Source organism: Halichoeres trimaculatus, unplaced genomic scaffold (assembly GCF_033239565.1).
Source record: "Halichoeres trimaculatus isolate MK-OKI-2021-1 unplaced genomic scaffold, fHalTri1.1 fHalTri1_scaffold_6, whole genome shotgun sequence".
Classification (NCBI taxonomy): Eukaryota; Metazoa; Chordata; class Actinopteri; order Labriformes; family Labridae; genus Halichoeres; species Halichoeres trimaculatus.
Genome location: NW_027437184.1, coordinates 14,444,574 through 14,449,527, shown reverse-complemented (window position 1 = coordinate 14,449,527; position 4,954 = coordinate 14,444,574). Strand labels below are relative to the sequence as shown.

The following is a 4,954-nucleotide window of genomic DNA, read 5'->3' as shown; positions in this document are numbered from 1 at the left end:
GTAATACGCAGCCATCCTATTTTTGACGGATGTGGAGCTGTGACACATAAATTCAGGTGAGGGAAGATTGAGCCTGACAGGAAGTCGTGACCAGAAGCTTCCTAAAAGACCAAGTGACTTTCAAAACTTAACGATCCGTGTGAAAATCAGTTCATATTTAGCTTAACTACGACAACGACAAACAGACATAATGAGCAGAGCCAGACCAGGGCCCTGTTCAACGAAGCAGGATTACTGCCTAGCGAGGTAGCTTTGAGGATAGGTTCTGGATTCCCTGTTCTACGACATGGGATCACTCCTCAGCGAGGCGAGTCTCCATGGCAACGTACGCTGAACGGCTAACCTGCTCCGGGACATAGGAGCTCGCATTGTCCCAGGAGCACTCCGGCGCACGCGAGTTTTCAGGGACTGCACCGATCCACTCTCTTTTTCGGATGACCACCTTTATAAAAGTTTTCGGTTTTCCAGGGAGGGGTTGGTAGTACATGACACTTTCTACAGATAGTCAAAGGGAATGAAGAACTCTCATTGCTGTAATAAGATCTTCAATGACAACACTTCTGTTCTGTTCCATGACAATATTTTATTGTCCGTCTTAAAATTGTGACAGGAACTCATGTAGGGCTCATGTGGGCTACATATCACACAAAAAAATAACGCTGGCTTGCCGGTGGCGGCAGCATTACACAAAAAATCTTCTCTGGAGGCCAATTTCGAGAGTTGGTGTTTTAGGTCAGGTAACACGCTGTTTTTCATGTAAATGAGAGGCTGAAATGCAACAATAGTTTTGTGTTTCACCCTGAAACCGTTGTCGTATAAATAGCCCCTCAGTCATGAATGTAGAGGGAAAAGAGCAGTGGGGAGAGTACATACCCCTGAGGGGCGCCAGTGCTGGTTGTCTGTGTAGTGGATGTGATGGACTTCAGGCTCAACCCCTGGGTCCTGTCAGTCAGAAAGCTGGAGATCAAGAAGGGGCAAAAGTTTAGTTACTTTATCTGGGGTTTATGGTTTATTTGAAAAAAAAAGAAAAATTCATTTTAAAACATTTTCATAAATAAACTTATATTTTGTGAACTGAAACCTGTCTGTTCCTGTGGTCTTGCTGAGCTGTGCCTCTGTCCTGGCAATCGCTAGTTCCGAGCGAGTATAAATTTAACACTTAGAATTTCTCAGGGATGAAATCCCTCTGGTTGGCGTTGCCGTTCACATACACACCAGGTGCCTCCCTTCAGATATTGACTGATGTTTTCTATTTAATTTCAGGTTTCACTAAGATTCCTTCTGTGCTGTTATTTTCTTGTTTGGAGGAGCTGAAGAACAAAACATAGATAATAATGTGCCCCCCACCCTGTAGACCTAATGATCAGGCTAGTGTTTTTTGTTATGCTTAACTTTACATTGGTTTAATCCCTGTTGAAATCCCTTTCCTTAGTCTCCCCAGTGCATTGTCTGAAAGACACACAGAGAATCTGTGTTTTGAATTTGTCAACTGGAGTTAAATATTTTTGGTAATTTGGTCATTCAAAAGTTAAAGAGTAATGATTATTCAAAAGAGAAATTTGACAAAATACCAAAAGATGTTTTAATTTTTTTTTACAGTATATCTAAGAACAAATTCAAGGGTGTGTTTACTGTGAGTGGTGTTAATTCTAGTGCATTGGATCCAGCTGAGTCTAATATTTACAAACCAATTGCAAAGACTATCATTAATATGGCCATGTGACTATTTAACGATACCTTTAGTTGCTACTTCTGACTATCCGACTAAAAAAAAAAAAAAAAAAAAAATTTTTTCCTCCTCGGGGTCATACCATGTTTTGGCTGTACCTGTTAGACTGAAGAGTGCAAAGATCGGCTGCTGTCGACCAGAGGGACTAGAGCTGGATCTGATCTGCCAACATGCGGTAATTATCACCAATAAACTTCATTCATTCTGTATCTTATGTCGTTACTCACTTTGTGAACATTTCCTGCTTAAAATACAGCAACATTCCATAAACTGCTATTTGCATTTAAAAAGTATATTAGATTGAAACTGAACATGATTTTGACGTTTAAGCTTGTGTACTTATTTATTCATTAATTCACTGATTCATCATTTGACTAGAAAAATGTTGCAATTGGTGTCACTAACTTTCTGCATTTAAAATGTGATAAATTGTGATTAATGGATTACAGAATCTCTATTTAATTATGATTAGTTTTTCAATCAAGACCCACCATTAAGATAAATATTCTAACTTTCTTGACTTGGCTGATAGTTTTGAGGCCTTAACATACGGTTCAGATAAAAACTACTTTAACTACGTTAACACTCTTAAACATCAACTTTTAGTCAAAATGATCTATTTACAATATCATTGAAAAATTATTTTTTGAGTGGTTTTTATTCCACTGTAGTGAAGTGACACTGGCCTCATCAGTGAAACAAATGTTTCTGGTGCCATGATTACACAGAAATATTTGCCATCATTGACTTTATTTCTTGATATATATTAAAATTCGAAAGAAGTTTTGCAGAGAGCTTAAGTTATTCTTGCAGCTTTTCCATTAAGACACATTCAGCAAGACAGCAGAATTTAAGCCAAAGTTCCCATTTGTCTTTTCAGATGTAGTTACAGTCATTTCATCAACTGCTCCATAGTCTGCCTTAAAATGTTTGTTAACCTTAACTGCTCTGTACTTAAAGGACAACTCCAGTTTTTTGACACCTGGACCTTATTTATAGGTGTGTGCATGCGCATATACTCACTCAGACAAACATTGTGCAGCTCAGAGTCCTTCAGAAGTTATTTAGACCCAACCGATTTTAGCAACACTGGTAATGGACGAAATAATATAGTCAAAATGAGCGATTTTGCAGAGATTATGTCCCGGGCTGAAGCTCCCTTGCCGTGGCCCCCGCTAAGTGCGGCTAAAATCAGTTGGATCTAAATAACTTCCGAAGGACTCCGATGTTTGCACGATGTTTGTCTGAGTGAGTATATGAGCATGCAAACACCTATAAATGAGGTCCAGGTGTCAAAAAAACGGAGTTGCCATGTAAGTTTGTAAAATTTTACCATAAGGCTGTTATAAGTTGTAAGTAAACTTTTCTGCTCTGTCACTCCAGAATTTTTCGGAGAAACATCACCAGGTTTAAGGCTTTTTTCCTGCTGGGAGTTTTTCTAACAGGTGTTTATCTCTACATAGACTCTTCTGACAATGAAATCATCTACTCTGAAGTAAAACTGGAGCTCAAACACAAACCACCACCTGGCCAAAATATCTCTCATGTCGTCCCCTCACACAGCTGTACACAAAACAAGTCTGTAGAAAGTATTGAAGACTTCAGCCTCTTTCCTGACTTTATGAAAAACTTTTTATACTACCAGCATTGCAGACATTTCCCCATGCTCCTGGACCTTCCTGACAAATGTGGAGGAATTGATCGATCTTCTGATGTATTCCTTTTGCTTGTCATCAAATCCCCCCCTAATAACTATGACCGCAGAGAAATACTGCGCAGGACCTGGGCTGAGGAGAGGCAACAGAACGGTGTGTGGATCAGACGGGTCTTCATCGTAGGAACCAGGGGCTCTGGTTTTGAGAGGGAAAGACTAAACATGGTTCTTGATCTGGAGCGTAGTCATTACAAAGACATCCTTCAGTGGGACTTTGTTGACACATTTCAAAACCTTACCTTGAAGCAGGTGCTCTTCTTTGAATGGATGGAAAGGAATTGTCCAAAGGCTCGCTTCCTGTTTAATGGTGATGACGACGTCTATGTAAACACAAACAATGTTGTGAAGTATCTTCAAAGTCTGGAAGACAGTGATGGAAGTAAGCACCTGTTTGTTGGCGCTCACATCGTTGGTATGCCACCCGTCAGATCTCCATGGAGCAAGTACTTTGTCCCAGTTTACATCTACAAGCAAAAAGTGTTTTCCCCGTATTGCAGTGGTGGAGGCTTTATTCTCAGTAGCTACACTGCTTCAGTCATATATAACATGTCTAAGTCCATCACCCTTATTCCCATTGATGATGCTTACATGGGATTGTGCCTGGCCAAAGCAGGACTCAGTCCCAGTTTGCACAGCGGGGTGAAGTCATTTGGGGTGTCCTTTAAGTCTGACCGTATCAATACCTATGACCCTTGCCTTTATAAAGAACTTCTTATGGTTCACGGATTCCTTTCAGAGAAACTGTACTATATGTGGCACAAAGTAAATGACCCCAATCTTGAATGCTTTGGTAACTTCAAATAGTGACAGACAGGTGACAGATCTCAGTGGCAGCAAATTTCAACCTCTTTATTCATCACATGTGCTGTGATCTAATTCAACATGACAGGTTTTATTATTTGAGCACAATTAACATATCGATACTATTCTTGTAAGTAGTGCTGCAGTTTGTGCTATTGCCTTTACCAAGAAGGTTTTTGGTTCAAAACTTAGGGTGTTATTTTCTGAGGAGTTCATATGTTCTTCCTGTACTTTTGTGGGTTTTCCCTCTGGACACTCTGGCTTCCTCCCACAGTCCAAAAACCTTAAGGTTACTTCAAGCCTCCAAATTGCCAATGGGCGTGAATGTATGACTGAATGTTTTTCATCACTGTTCCAAAAATCTGTCAAATTTTCTTTTTAAGTATTGATTTTTTTTTGGAAGTAGCCATTAGATAGGCTACAACAATTTACAAGAAGCTTTTAAAAAGGCCAGCTTATCATGCTTGCCTTTTGTCTTTGGCAGAACAGTGTGCAAATGTGTTTCTGTTCCCACATCAAACAAGGAATGTCATCGAGGACCATGGGACCAAGGCAATAGAAGCATTATTTGGTAGAATGAGTACTGATTCACCTTTCTCTTTGCACTACAATCTTTTTATCAAACTTTTTTTTACTGCCAAATCATTTTGCTACCCCAGAATGTCCACCTCCAACTGAGTCACCAACCAAACACCACTGCCAAAGAGTTA

The 4,954-nt window shown here is 39.8% G+C and overlaps 1 pseudogene; it reads left to right on the top strand.

Moving 5' to 3' along the window:
- Positions 1 to 3,350: 3,350 nt before the first annotated feature.
- Positions 3,351 to 4,247, top strand: LOC141792121 (N-acetyllactosaminide beta-1,3-N-acetylglucosaminyltransferase 3 pseudogene; annotated as a pseudogene).
- Positions 4,248 to 4,954: the final 707 nt, after the last annotated feature.